The sequence below is a fragment of the Balaenoptera physalus genome, assembly GCF_965194825.1.
Source record: "Balaenoptera physalus genome assembly, chromosome: 3".
Classification (NCBI taxonomy): Eukaryota; Metazoa; Chordata; class Mammalia; order Artiodactyla; family Balaenopteridae; genus Balaenoptera; species Balaenoptera physalus.
In genome coordinates this window covers 132432893-132449405 of record NC_138890.1, presented here as the reverse complement: position 1 = coordinate 132449405, position 16513 = coordinate 132432893, and the positions used below count along the sequence as shown (strand labels likewise).

General features: G+C 37.9%; 1 long non-coding RNA gene across 1 annotated transcript in view; it reads left to right on the top strand.

Moving 5' to 3' along the window:
* Positions 1-16513, top strand: part of LOC309658332 — a 45128-nt gene extending 28615 nt beyond the window's left edge. Inside the window, exon 2 of the long non-coding RNA XR_014262196.1 lies at positions 1-16513. This exon is cut by the window's left edge and continues 15017 nt beyond it. This is a non-coding gene — a long non-coding RNA (uncharacterized lncRNA).

Here is a 16513-nt window from a genome sequence, read left to right as displayed (position 1 = left end):
ACAGCTGAAGAGATGCTTATTCCAAACAAGATCACATTCTGAAATCCAAGTAGACATGAATTTTGGAGGACACTATTCTATCAGTACAACCACCAGAGGAATTATCAGTATCCCCTGACCTCAGATCTCTATAGAGAGACTCATGGCACATGGAGGTACTTGAACTGGGAATCTGGAGCCTGCTTATGCTACAACCTTGCTCTGGTGTTGGACTTGACTACACCTTTGTCATTCACATGTGAATGAAGGGGTTAGAAGAGTTCAGAAGCCCTTATCCTGGGAACCTTGAATGAGCTTCAAGGCCTCCATTAATCTGCTAAAATTGTATGTACATCATTGCATCTGTTGTGCTTACACTTTCTTTAAAATAGAATTTCCCTGTCTTTCCTGAGGTTCCCCAAGGGATCTTAGACCCGAAAGGCTGAGAACAATTGTATCAAATCATCTATAAAGTCCACCAGAATATTCTGATTTCTGGGCATATTTTTGATCTGTTGTTGTGGTTCCTCAGTTGTATGATACATTCAGAGTTTCTGGATGTGTGTTAAAAGTACAGCCTTTACTATTATTTTATTTTGAAATGTTTCTGGTTCATTCATTTCTAATCTGCCTCGTTCCACGTAACCCACAGGTGGATCATTTTCTCATCTTTTATGCAATAGAAAATGTAAGTGAAACTCAGAACTGGGAGAAAACAGGCTAATGTCAGCATGGGGGGTGGGGGGGGGAGAAACACAGCTGAACGGGTTTACAACTAGACATGCAGCGTTTGGTATCAAAGAATTTAGAACGAAGCTGGTGAAAGGAAGCAAGTAGGGGAGGGGGTAAGGCTGGAGGTTACGTTGTGGGAATTGGAGCTTTATAGTACAATAGAACCCACTTTCCCCTCAGAGTCTGGAGTGTCACTCGTCCCACATTTTACTGTCTCCCTAGTAAATAACAGCTTCCTAGTTATTAACGATAATTCCTGTTAATGGCACCTCTCGTCACACAGTCTGTGCTGTGTTAAAAGAACACACGCCCTCTGTTTTCCCCCGCACACTTTATGCACATCCACGTACAACACAGCTATTCAGGAACCATAGATAATATGTTCATAGATCACCTGGCCTCCTTTTAGTTTCCCCTCCTTTTTTTTTTCTTTTTCTCATCTGCCTGATTTTTATTTCTTCATCTTTTCGGAGCTTTCCCACAAATGGATGAGTGAGAGGAGGGAAACGGATTCTAGTCTACTGACTGTATTGCTACTTTTCTGTTATTTGAAAAAAGTGTGGCCTGGAGGAGCGATTTTAGTTATATGTGCCTTTTCTTGTCCTGTTACCACAGAAAATCAAATTAATCTTTTAACTTGCTACAATATAGAATTGAAAATTCACCTTTACTCTGGAAGGCTGGGTTTAAAATCACAAAAAGTTAAAAAAAAATAGACTTTATTTTTCTTCATGGTAGTTTGTGATTGATTTTCTTAATTTAAGCTTCATTTCCATTTCTATGAATATAGTAGAAAATATGAAAAATATACCAAGTAATAAAACAATCCTTTACTAGTTGTTTTACTCTAATCTAGTCTAGGGATGTTCCAGAGGCTCATATGTGCTTGAGCAAAGAGTCAATTTCTCTCATGTATTCTTGAATTGACACTGCTGAGTGTTCTTTTGAGAGAAACACTCTCAAAGGAAGCCCCAGAAAAAGGCATTCAGAAGTGAGTGTGAAGTCTCTTGTCAAGAGTACACTTTCTGCACATCCTTGTGAAAAAAGAGTAAACCACAGTATAGCCTGAGACCCTCAGGGAATGTTGAGTTCATAATTATTCTTTAAAGGTCAGTGAAGAGAAGGAAAAACACTGAGGAAGTTTTGAAATGGAATTCTCGAGTACAACGGCCAAGAAATGAATCCCAGGCAGACAAAATTTGAAATCTAAGAAAACAGGCTTGATCTTTTAAGCTTGAAATAGAAGGTAATGGGGTAGGATGGGGAAAAAGGAAAAAGCAATCCCTGAAGAGTTGCTGAAAACCCAGAGGGCACAGAGGGAGACTGCCAAGGTCCACATGGTCATCACCAGTCTTGTCGTGCCTTTTAAAGACTTAGAGCCACTCGATGTCCATTGAAAGCTCAGAACAAAATTGATTTAGCCATTTTGGATTTGTCTTTTTTTTCTCGTTGTCAGTCTGTCACTTTCTACATAGCTGAAAATAACCAACCAATTTGCTTTGTATTAGGATAGCGTCTGAATGTAAAAAGAATGTTTTAAAGTTTAAATATATATGTATGTGTATACATATATACATATATGTATATATGTATTAATACATATATACATATATGTATATACATTATAATGTATATACATTAATATGCATATGAATATGTATGTATGTATATGTATGTATGTGTTTATACATTTTATTTCCCCCAAGTGGGGGAATGGAGAGCATATTACCTAGATGAGACCTTGAAACTGTAATTAGTCAAATCCATTTTACCTGCCTTCACTAATCAAGGTCATTTTAAGACTTGCATGTCCTCCAAGAGGCACGGAGCCTAAACAAGATGTTTGCCCAAGTTATTTTCTAGGAACTTGGAGTCAGCTGTGTCTAGTTTGAGCTGAGCTGGTTAAGACTGAATAGGACCACCGACCCTCCAACTGGGCATGTTTGCGTGTCAGCTCCATGACCTTTTGAACGTGTAGGGGCTTGTTGGTTAGTTACACCTGGGCAGAAGGAAGATTATCACACCTTTCCCCAGTCACCTTTCCCCATGCCCTCCACGCCTCAGAGTGCCCTGCTGCTTTATTCCTTAGTCCATAAATACCCCCCATCCCTCTGGCCTCCAGGGAAGCGGACTTGAGATTTGTTCTCCTGCCTCCTTGCTTGGCTGCCTTGAGAATAAACCCTCTCTTTTCTCTTTGCTGCAAACCTTGGCCTCTCAGCATTTTGGCTGCTGCCTTTCAGCAAAATGAACCTGACTGGGGAACAGACTTTCTAAAGCAGCATCTTAACCAAGTAAACTAAAATGTTTGGTTCACAGTTTTCAATAGATTTTATTGATACTTTTTGTAATACTATATTCAAGTAAGGGCAGCTCAATCGAAGTCATTTATAATTAAGTCCTACCCTCTACTATCTTTCTTCTGTTTGTTAGTTTAGCTTTGTTTTCTATTTCTAAAATGTTGGAATTCAGGGGCAGTCACAACGCAGAGCTTGAGGCTCAGGAATTCATCTTATGCAGCTAATTTCAAGGATCTTTACTAAGTTCAGTGATCTCTCTAATAAGTTCTAATTTTCCTCCTCTGCTTTCCCTTCTTTTCTCCAAATACTTCAATAAGAGATGGAGCCCATTTTGCAAAATTCACAATAATATCATCAAAAGGCTGGGAGGGTTTTTCCTACCAACTTGAATCTGCAAGGGGCAGTGCAGTTCAAGTGTAAAAATGTGAATGTGGTGTCAATAGCTCAAGGAATGCATAGTAGCCAAAGTAAACTTCAACTAAGTTCATATCAGAAAGTATTTCCTAAAGTGGAAAGTTTCCCCCAAGAAGCAAAAAAAAAGCCATTTACAGAACATTATGAAAGAAAACCAAAATATTGATTATAGGAGAATCCTATCTTACCCTCATGGAGAATTGGCAATACAGATACCTTTAATAACCCTAGCTTGTTATAAGAACAAGCTAATTAAATATTAATTTAGTTATTATAAATGACCTCATGTAGTGCTTAAAATAGAATTAATTTAAAAAATAAGCGTTTTCTCAATTGTAATAGGAACATACATATTGATAATTACCTTAAATGTAAATGGATTAAATGCTCCAACCAAAAGACATAGGCTGGCTGAATGGATACAAAAACAAGACCCATATATATGCTGTCTACAAGAGACCCACTTCAGACCTAGGGACATACAGACTGAAAATGAGGGGATGGAAAAAGATATTCCCTGCAAATGGAATTCACAAGGAAGTTGGAGTAGCAATTCTCATATCAGACAAAATAGACTTTAAATAAAGACTATTACAAGAGACAAAGAAGGACACTACTTAATGATCAAGGGATTAATCCAAGAAGAAGATATAACAATTGTAAATATTTATGCACCCAACATAGGTGCACCTCAATACATAAGGCAAATGCTAAAAGCCATAAAAGGGGAAATCGACAGTAACACAATAATAGTAGCGGACTTAAACACCCCACTTTTACCAATGAACAGATCATCCAAAATGAAATTAAATAAGGAAACACAAGCTTTGAATGATACATTAAACAAGATGGACTTAATTGATATTTATAGGACATTCCATCCAAAAAGAACAGAATACACTTTCTTCTCAAGGGCTCATGGAACATTCTCCAGGAGAGATCATATCTTGGGTCACAAATCAAGCCTTGGTAAATTTAAGAAAATTGAAATCATATCAAGCATCTTTTCTGACCACAAGGCTATGAGACTAGATATCAATTACAGGAAAAAATCTGTAAACAATACAAACACATGGAGGCTAAATAATATGCTACTAAATAACCGAGAGATCACTGAAGAATTCAAAGAGGAAATCAAAAAATACCTAGAGACAAATGACAATGAAAACATTATGCCCCAAAACCTATGGGATGCAGCAAAAACAATTCTAAGAGGGAAGTTTATAGCAATACAATCCTACCTCAAGAAATAAGAAATATCTCAAATAAACAACCTAACCTTACACCTAAAGCAATTAAAGAAAGAAGAACAAAAAAACCCCAAAGTTAGCAGAAGGAAAGAAATCATAAAGATCAGACCAGAAATAAATGAAAAAGAAATGAAGGAAATGATAGCAAAGATCAATAAAACTAAAAGCTGGTTCTTTGAGAAGATAAACAAAATTGATAAGCCATTAGCCAGATGCATTGAGAAAAAAAGGGAGAAGACTCAAATCAATAGAATTAGAAATAAAAAAGGGGAAGTAACTACTGACACAGCAGAAATACAAAGGATCATGAGAGATTACTACAAGCAACTATATGCCAATAAAATGGACAACCTGGAAGAAATGGACAAATTCTTAGAAAAGCACAACCTTCCGAGACTGAACCACGAAGAAATAGATAATATAAACAGACCAATCAGAAGCACTGAAAGTGAAACTGTGATTGAAAATCTTCCAACAAACAAAAGCCCAGGGCCAGATGTCTTCACAGGTGAATTCTATCAAACATTTAGAGAAGATCTAACACCTATCCTTCTCAAACTCTTCCAAAATATAGCAGAGGGAGGAATGCTCCCAAACTCATTCTACAAGGCCACCATCACCCTGATACCAAAAACAAACAAAGATGTCACACACACACGCAAAAACTACAGACCAATATCACTGATGAACATAGATGTGAAAATCCTCAACAAAATACTAGCAAACAGAATCCAATAGCAAATTAAAAGAATCATACACCATGATCAAGTGGGGTTTAACCCAGGAATGCAAGGATTCTTCAAAATACAAAAATCAATCAATGTGATAAACCATATTAACAAAGTGCAGGATAAATACCACGTGATCATCTCAACAGATGCAGAAAAAGCTTTTGACAAAATTCAACACCCATTTATGATAAAAACCCTACAGAAAGTAGACATAGAGGGAACTTACCTCAACATAATAATGGCCATATATGACAAACCCACAGCCAACATGTTTCTCAATTGTGAAAAACTGAAACCATTTCCACTAAGATCAGGAACAAGACAAGGTTGCCCACTCTCACCACTATTATTCAACATAGTTCTGGAAGTTTCAGCCACAGCAGTCAGAGAAGAAAAAGAAATAAAAGGAATCCAAATCGGAAAAGAAGTAAAACAGTCACTGTTTGCAGATGACATGAACCTATACATAGAGAATCCTAAAGATGCTACCAGAAAACTACTAGAGCTAATCAATGAATTTGGTAAAGTATCAGGATACAAAATTAATGCACAGAAATCTCTTGCATTCCTATACACTAATGATGAAAAATCTAAAAGAGAAATTAAGGAAACACTCCCATTTACCACTGCAACAAAAAGAATAAAATATCTAGGAATAAACCTACCTAAGGAGACAAAAGACCTGTATGCAGAAAACTGTAAGACACTGATGAAAGAAATTAAAGATGATTCTAACAGATGGAGAGATATACCATGTTCTTGGATTGGAGGAATCAACATTGTGAAAATGACTGTACTACCCAAAGCAATCTACAGATTCAATGCAATCCCTATCAAACTACCAATGGCATTTTTCACAGAACTAGAACAAAAAATTTCACAATTTGTATGGAAACACAAAAGACCCTGAATAGCCAAAGCAATCTTGAGAAAGAAAAACGGAGCTGGAGGAATCAGGCTCCCTGACATCAGACTATACTACAAAGCTACAGTAATCAAGACAGTATGGTACTGGCACAAAAACAGAAATAGAGATCAATGGAACAGGATAGAAAGCCCAGAGATAAACCCACGCACCCATGGGCACCTTAACTTTGATAAAGGAGGCAGGAATATACAATGGAGAAAAGACAGCCTCTTCAATAAGTGGTGCTGGGAAAACTGGACAGCTACAAGTAAAAAATGAAATTAGTACACTTCCTAACACCATATACAAAAATAAACTCCAAATGGATTAAAGACCTAAATGTAAGGCCAGATATTATAAAACTCTTAAGGTAAACATAGGAAGAACACTCTATGACATAAATCACAGCAGTATCCTTTTTGACCCACCTCTTAGAGAAATGGAAATAAAAACAAAAATTAACAAATGGGACCTAATGAAACGTAAAAGCTTTGCACAGCAAAGAAAACCATAAACAAGATGAAAAGACAACCCTCAGAATGGGAGAAAAATTTGCAAATGAAGTAACTGACAAAGGATTAATCTCCAAAATATACAAGCAGCACCACAAATTAAACAGTTTATAATAATAACATAGACACCATTTGTTGTTTATTTACTCTGTGCCAAAGTTTGTGCTAAAGTTATTTAATTTTTTTACATTTAATCACACACTTCTCATTGCAGCTATCAATTAGGTCCTGTCATTCCATTGTTGAGATAAGGAAACTGAGGCTTAGAGAAGATAAGATCATATATTTTAAGTGACAGAGTAGGAACTCAGACTCGATTGTGACTATATTCGAAAAGTCTTTATTCATAGGTAGATTGATAGATCGATCGATCACCATGTTACAGGATGTCTACTCTCCCAGGAATTCCCTGCAGAGACCTTGACGTGAAAGTTGGCTCCCAAAGGCAGTTTACAAAGACAGGACCCTCATTCTCTATTTGAGGAGATATTTCTCACAGTGTGATCCAACGAATACCTGCTGAATATCTTGCACTGTTGAAGAAGCATACTCATGAGTCCTATCCCAGACCTAATAATTCAGAACCTCCAATGAGTGGGAAGCAAGTCCAGGTATCTGCATTTAAAAAACAAAAACAAAAAACTCAAATTGTTCTTATGCTCTGGAAAGTTTCTAACCATGGACCTATGCTGTCAGAAGAGATTTACTCTCAGGGCTGGGTGTTTCTGGTTTTCTCCTCCAGACCCTCTCTGTCCTGGGAGGGAGGATGCATGTATGGATTCCTTTAGCAGGTTCCCTTGCCCTCGGGCTTCCTGGTGATTTCAGGCATTGGGGCCTGGGGGCATTAACGAGAGATCAAGGGAGGGAGAAATGTGAGGATAAGGTCTTTAGCCCTCAGGCTCCCTTCCTGTTCAGTCATTGCAGATTGGCTGCCTCATGCTCTCAAAGGCCAGAGCACCTCTCAGGCAGCCCTCTCCACACAAGGAAATGTCCAGATTCCAGGAACCCCACCCTCTTTTTGTCTATTTAGGCTCTGGGTGATAAATGCTCCTTTCTGGTGCTCCCTCCAGGGTTTCACACTATCTTCCATTGGTTTCATGAAAGTCTGTCCACATCTCTGAACCTTCCCCCATTTGAGAGTGGTTCCTGGCAAAATCTTGATCAATACCCTGACAAACATGACCCAAATGGCTATAGTTTATCTTACTTCTTCTGGGTTATTCTTTCTACATTGCACCTATTAGGGACTTGATACCCCTCAGTTGTCTCATCTGTCATGGGACTAGTATACTCTTCCAGCTGTTGTAAGGATTAAATGAGATGATTATATAAAGCGGTTAACATGTGCCTCCTACAGACTTTCCTGTTATTGTTAATCCCTGTCATCTATTGACAGCACACTGCCTCTAGCTCATCATTAACGTAACTTGATTGACCTCCAAGGCGATGCTTACTCTCTTCAGTTCTCCTTATTCCTTGCCGCCCTCTCTTCCCCAGCCATCCGCCAACTCTTCCCATCAGAGGATCTTTTGTTTGCTCTGACTTTACTGGTTTGCTCAGTCTTACTGGGACTTACAGTGTTCACTGTAAGAGCGACCCAGTCAACTCTCACAGTCTCCAAGCCACGTCCTTTCTGTGTGTCTGGGCAACAGACCTTTCCACTAACTCCAGATTGACTCTTATTTCCTCTACTGCACCAATTATTAGGCATCTCCAAATTTAGCCCTTAGAACTTTCCTGAACTAACCTTCAGTTTCATGGGGACCTGTCGTTTTTCAGCTCCCATAGATTTTCCTGTAATCCAATCATTTTTCAACCCCAATCATGCTTCTAAATAATAATGTCTCACTATCTGGAGCTTTGAAACTCCTAGAGTATTAACCCTGCATCTATCCTCAGGTCATCACACCTGTCCAAATACTCAGGTGTAGGTGATGGGCCCTTCTCAGCCTAGAAGCAGAAAAAAAAAATTGTTCTCTAACCTAGAAAAACGTTTAGGGAGATTGAATAATGTATCTGTTCACTTAAGCGCCGAACAAGTGCCAGGTACTCCGCTAGGCACAGAAGGTTGTTGTTTCTGCCCACAGCACATGCAAGAATGCAAGCAAGGGGTGAGCCAGACTCCTTATCCAGTCATCCTTTGTAAGTCCTTACAAATGAACCTGTGAATTTTCAAGGAAGGCAATTGGACTAGTGGAGAATCACTGAGCCTAGATCCTACAATTGAATCACTATACAAGTTACTCTACAAGCTTCTATCCAATGAACTATAAAGATTTACAGTGGGTTACAATACCAGTAAAGTACCTGCCGAACCCATTCTAGTCCAGCCTGGGTCCCACAGTTTAGTTGGAGTGTGCTATTTGCATTGGAATACCTGCTTCCTCCCTGATTCTGATTTCCTTGGTCTCAGACTTTGATTATGCCCTTGTTTAAACACAGTCTGGAAGTATCTGAGTATCGATCAACTGGTAGTGCCACCAGGGTTCCTGCAGGCTTTTCTGTAAATGTTGACTCTTGCTGTCTAGAATCCTGTGTGCTCTGGGGCTTTAATTATGGGCTCTATGACTCTTTATTTTCTCTGGACATCAGTGTCATTCCACAGTCACTGCTTCAATGTGCTCTTTGTTCTGGCCTTGTCTCTGGAAAGAGTTTAAAATTTTTTCTGGAGAGTCTCTTATGATTAGGGATGACTGACGCTCCATTTGTGAGCTTTAGGAGTCTTCTAGAACATACCAGGCAAAAATAGCTTAATTCCCTTCAAGCCCTGTACCCTAGGGGTTACCCACCCATGCTATTTACACATAGAAAAGAATAATCTTGTCTAAAATGTCCAAAGTCACACCTGTGTTAAATTGTTAGAACTCCTTATTTTACATGTGAATTTTCATTTGAAGAAACTGAAGTCTGAAAGCTTAAGACGTTTTTCCAAGGATCCAAACACCTTTCACATTTTGTCTCTGGAATGTATTCTGCGGTTATTTAGGAGTGGAATGGGATAAATATTTGTCTTAATTGTCTTTATTTAGCCTGTTTTTCAAAATATATCTCCCAGGTGTGCAAGAAGGTAAAATGGTTGCAAACCAAAATTCCTCTGAGACAATGAGGGAAATAAACCTAGGATTTAAAAAATATATTAATAATCCACATCAATTCACAAGCTAGATAAACTGTGTGGGAAACTCATTACTGGAAATATTTAGCAGGGTCAGAGGATAAAAGAAACAATACACCCAGCTAAGACATATTCACTTTGGCTCTTGGAATCTAGGTTTGTAGACTTTTAAGCAAACCCAACTCAAATCAAGCTCCTGATATCTGCATAAACTCAATATCTGTGTAGACGTTAAAAAGCTGTATAAAAAAACTAGTAATTTATGAAGTAAATATCTTAAATTTATTTCCCAGTGGCTATTCCAAGATGCAGATTTTAGTTATACTTTGAGGAAGGTGGGGTACCCCCTCACTCCTAAGGAGAAGCAGAAGGAAAAAGATTGTTTTTTAAACTATAGGATGAAAACTTCCTGGAAACCATCTATTTCTCTATTTCAAGAAGATATTATCTTTCACCTTAGATGGGGAGCTAAACATTATCACCAAGGCTACAGCATCTTTAAATACCTGAAGGCAATCTGTGTCTGTCTGTTCTGATTGCACCTGATGCCAAACCCAGGTTAAATAACAACCATAAAGAGCTTGGACATTATGCCCCAAGTTGAATTTTTCACCTGTACACCCTAGTGGAAACCTACTGAGTTGTCTTCTCAGATTACAATGTCCCCTCCCCTGGGAGCCCCCTTGCTGTTCCACAGAGGTAGGATTCCAGTTGCCATCTTCCCTACCATGTAACCCTATTTCTTGGCCACAAGTAATCGTTCCAAGAGTGGACACTGGATTCAAACTGGGCAAGTCAGAGTCCCTTCAAAAGTAATTTGACATTCATACCCAGAGAAATATTCATCTGTGTATATCTGTAACATGTCAATTTGGGGACCATGTTTTCTGCCACCTCTACTAAAGAAGCAAAATATCTAGACTCTTGTAACCTCCTAAGTGGTCCTCCAGAAAGCAAGGTCACAATGTGGTCCCATCCATGATGCTGCTCACCTACACCCAAATGTAGTATCTTCCTATAAAAATAAATATGATCATGTCACTCTACTGCTGAAAATCTTGAACAACCATCATACAATATGGCTCACATGTCTTCATAATCTCATCTCCACGTATTGTTCATGCCCTATAACCCAACAACCCTCTTCTCCCCCCACCCATTAGATCCTCTCTATGACCCACAGACAATTTCACAGTCTAGTCATGTTCGTAGAACATCTCCTACTCTTCAGATGCACGGTTACCTAACTGCCTGACTTCATGTACCCTCTCTTCCCTCTGCCTGATATATCCTTTCCCCCATTCTCATTTTGGCAAATTGTTTTTCATCCTTCATTTCCCAACTCAAATACATCTCTCCAGAAGTCTTCCACGTTTCTTGTTCACTTCCCCAAAATGATTCATCTCCTCTGGAAACCCTCTACCAAATCCTCATGGATGAACTAGAGTTTCCTCTTTCTTTCTCTAACTGTAGTTTACATCTGCCTTTCATAGAATTATTGCTATAAAATTGTAATTTTCTAAGTAACATGCCTGTCTTCCCTTCAAGAATCACATGCCCTAGTTAGCTATCCCCCAACAATGCTGAGGATTATGGGACGTCCTCTGTGTACAGGGACCCAACCCATGCTACAGCCAATGTCCCTCCTCAAGCTGATTCTGGGAAACAAATAGATTGAGAGTTCCTGGAAGGTAATGATATCTTACATCCCAAAGCCAGGGCAAAGCCAAGTGCCTCCGACATGGTGGGCACTTAATGTGTATTGAGCCTGTGTATGAATGTTTTGTGTTTCCAGAGTATAAGACAGGGAGCAAGAAGTAAAAGTAATAGGGAAGATGTTCAAAAGATTCCTATAAAAAGGAACTTGAGATGGTTTATTTGTCAGCAAAAGGCATTCAGCCCTCAAATAAGGCGCTGCACTGCTTAACCTGTGAGCTCCTCGAATTCAAGGACTGCATCTACTCCTCTTTATATTTGCACAGAAATTCCCACCTTATCACATATACTATGGGCACCCAAAAAATATTCATGATATTTTATGATTTGGGGTATTATAATCAAGAGTATGTGAAAATAAAATTTTGAGTCAAATATATAATCGTGGTTAGAATATTTCTACAAATTAAAATGTTAGATTGAAAATGTTCTTCAATTCAGAGATGACTATTTTTCCTTAATATTAACTGTTTCCAAACTTTATTTCATCACAATTTTATGCACAAAGTAGCCATTTAAACTATCCCATTTAGCCTTTTTTTTCTTTATAGATTGATTGACCTCGCTGAAATAGATGCACATGTAAGGAAATGAAGTATCAGCAGAGAGGAGTTAAATAAAAACATTGTATCTTTCTAGTTATTAGAAATATTCAAAGGGTATTAGAAGTGGGAGAGTCTATGCTGGTGATGAGGGAAGAATGAACTTCCATGCAAGTGTGACTGGCAGGTTTGAGAAGTTAGACCAGCTTCAGAAATGGTCTGTCTAGAGTATTCTGGATGAAAGCAATAGTGGAAAAAGACAATTTGTTCATGTAGTTTTACACGGCCATAAGATCACCTCCAGGTAAATTGTGACTCTTCAGGTGCTCTGTTGTACAGAAGCTATGTACTGTTTGGAAAAGGCAAGTGAGACAGAGTTAGGGAATGAGGGTGTAACCCTAGTTTTGTAACTGTCAAGTAGCTTGTCCCTACAGAAGTCGGCATCCTGTTTATCCCCAGCAAGTTTTTGCTTCATATGTCTATCACCTAATTCCTCGTTGGTTAATTTATTTAAAAAACATAATTCTTCATCAGGCTGCTACCTAGCCCTCAATAAAACAAATGCTTGCATTGAAATAAGTCCTCACGTTTCAATTTTTAAAAAGTTTGAAAACAGAACCAGCCGTTGCTTTTTAGCAGCAATTTTTAAAACAAATTGCAACAAAGCAGAAAATGAAAACGAGTGACTTGACTTCAGACTTCAAAAAAGTCACCCTTAACATATGAGTAGTCATACGACCAGATAGTCTACTTGTGGTTTGTTCAGTCTACCACAAAGAGTTGAGAAATAGCCTAATTTGCTAAGGAATTTTTTAGTTTTATCCCATCTCAATTCATCTTATCTTTATTAGGAATTTGTGCAGCACCTTTGAACTAAACACACTGAAGAGGACCTCATGAAAAAATGTAAAACGTCTTTTGTCTTCTTGTTTCTTTTTTTCCCCCAAGTATGAATAAATCTCTAGCAAGTGCATCTGTGTACTTCTGTTCACACTGCATATGTTTAATGCATAATGTGCAATTAGCATTTCTTTAGCATACTATACTTAGTGATCCAAAGAATTAAGACTCATTAGAAATTTTTCTTCCAAAATATCAGTCTTTTGGGTCATTAGGGCCACTGCTGTGCCACTTCAGTCATATTAAGTTAAAATACAGAAGTGTGAAGAGGTAATATTTGCACTCTGTAATTATGTGAGGGTTTGCCATCAATCTTGCACTGTTCAAAAGTAAAACATATGTGAAGCATATAATCTACTGTCTAAAGTGTGAAACTCAAAACATAGGCCAGATATTCTTTGTTTAAAATTTTTATTTTCTCTCCCTTTTTCCTAGGTCTTACTGTAAAAAAAAAAAAAATCCACTTAAAGTTTTAAGTGAAACAGTGCACCAAGGATATTTCCACTTAACTATTGATTGAAAAGCATAAAAAGGAGATACTGTATCAAAAGGAATATATCATCTTTCTTGCACGAATGACCCCTGTAATGGTCTCGGTAATAGTCCTGAAGTTTGCTGTCTCAGCTTCCAGGAACTTGAATGGATTTCACCAGTTAATTAACCTCATGTGCTTCCAGGAATCTAATGAAGTCCACCTTCTGGTTACATATGTATAAACACATGTTCCCACAGGCTTCCCAGATTATGGCTGATCAAATGGCTCATTAACGAATACCACTTGAAATACCTACACATCACAGGAGCTTCTTAATAGTGATGAGCCATTAATACCCAATAAATAAGTCATTAATAGTGAATCTAAATAGCAACTCCCCTCCTGATGGCGTTGTAAGCTTTTTTGTCAATGCTTTGGAATATTGAAGTGTTCCCCTACATGCTCAGTACACCTTATAATTAAGACCAAAGGCTAATGAACTTAACTCTTAGGCTTCTGGACAAATATACATTATGCTGCATTAGTTATCTATTGCTGTGTAACAAATTACTCAAGTTAGCAGCTTAAAACAATAAGCACTTATTAACTCACAGTTTCTGTCGGGAATTAGGAAGCAGCCTACTTAGGTAATTCTGGCTCAGAACCTCTTGTGAGTCTGCAGTCCAGATGTCAGTCAGAACTTCAGTTGTTTGAAGATTTGCCTTGGGCTACAGAATCAATTTCCAAGATGGCTCACTGCGATGGTGGTTGGCTGGAGGCCTCCGTTTCTAGGCACATAGATATCTGCACAGGGCATAGGGCATAGGCATAGGGCACTGGGTTGCTGAGTGTTCTCATGGTGTGACAGTTACCTTCTTCCAAGGTAAGAGGCTCAGAGGAGAGAACAAGGAGAAAAATCACAACGCCTTTTATGACCTTGTCTTGGAAGCCATTTACTGTCACTGCCACCATATTTTAGAGTCATTAAGTACAGTCTACACTCAAGGGAAGGTGAATTAGATCCCACATTTTTAAGGGAGGCATATCAAAGAATTTGTGGGAATATTTTAAAACCACCACACATGTAAATTGACTTTTCACAAAAAATGTTAGGTGCACATGGTGGCCAGCAGCAGACATATTAAAAGAAACGGAGAATTGAATGAATGAAGTGCATGGTATGTGAACTGTATCTCAGTAAGGCTGTTAATTTTTGTTTGTTTGAATAAATAGAAATGGGGAAGGCACGTCATTCGGAGGAGAAAGAACTAAGATCTTTGGAGCTTGTTATATACCCAGTATTTTACTCAGGATAGGTCGTTAAAGCCTTATAACAAGCTGAAGAAACAGTGATATGCTGGGGCTGGTACTCCCTGGCTTGTGAGTGGCAATTGTAAGCATCTCTATCCAGTTCCATGTTCAATGACACCATGCTGGAAGCTCGAAATCAACCATGGTGGGACTATTTACACCATGGAAATTGCTAAATTCTACAAATCCTCCTTCTCCTAGAGAGCTGGTTGTCTAAATACTTATGAGCACATCGCTGAGTATGACTGGCCCTAATTTACAGGTAAGGAAAATTAAAGAGAGGTTTTTAAACTTGTTTTTATTTTTATTTTTTTTGTTTTTGCTTTCCCCAAGGGCCATAAGGGTAGTAAAAGAAAAACCCAGAATTTAAAACCAGTGTTGAATGAATATAAATTAGCTTTATTTCTAGTATGTATGACACCTCTATAAAAAGATTAATTGCTATACATTGCCCAGACCATTTTCCTTGCCTCCATCATAGTATCAGTGTATTTGTAATGATGAGGAAGTCTATGACTAATTAGCTGACCAGTTATGATAAGGAAATAATTCTACTTAATTTTGAGGATTGCAAAGAAAAACTAGTGAAAGTCAAAAATGAAAAGAGGTGACTGCTGCAGTTTAAGTAGGAAAAAAATGGGGAGAGAAATGGAGGGGAACCCTACTTTCTATTTAATAGGAAATTGCTAGAAAATGGATATATGAGGTATCTCTGCATTATCCAACCACAAATGTGAGAATATTTTCTCAGTACAGAAAACATTAGACCTTATTTCTCTAATTTGGCAATTATCCCTCAAATCAGTATTCATTACCTATAGCCTCAGCTAAACACTCTTGAAAAAGTATTCTTTATTTACTCAAGTTTGCCCTATTTTACATATTTAAAACATCCATATTCCATACACACATGCAGTTATGCAGAATTTTCTCTGTTCAGACAAACACTGATGCACACAATCACCAAAACGGAAGCTTGGAACGTATGGAGGATGGAGAAGGATGAAATTAATTCAGTGGAGCAACTGTGTTTTAGCAATAGCGCTAATAGCTCAAAAGTGATCACATTTATAGATATTAAGTAAAACACTGTGCCAGAGACTATGGACATGTGGATTAAGACACACATGAAATCTCACCACCTTGCTAGAGATGAGAACATGACAGCTAGGTTGCCATGGAGACAGAGCAGAGACACCAGCTACTAACTCTGAATACCAATTACCAGCTAGCACTTCTTTATGTTACTAAAATTGGTTGTCAGGGCAACTCACAGGATTTGTTCAGGTTATCAAATTAATTACAAACTGAATCCAGAAAGTCAGATTCTTTAGTTAAGATACATAAAATTCTAAAGAAATTATTTATGGAGATTTATGCTACTCTCAGCATAGTATCTGTTGTCTCTTATTCTTTGTAATTCCCTCTTCCTCATTTTCTTTAAAATATTCCTAAGGCAGAGATTGGGATATATGTATTAATATTCTCATTTAGCTGTCCAGCCAAAAAAAAAAAAAAAGCAAACCTTAAAACCATCATCTAATAAGTTATTTCAGTATAAACAAAACAGACAACCTAGGTTATATCTACACAAAATGTTTGATGCCTGGGTAGCTATATTTTATCAAGCAA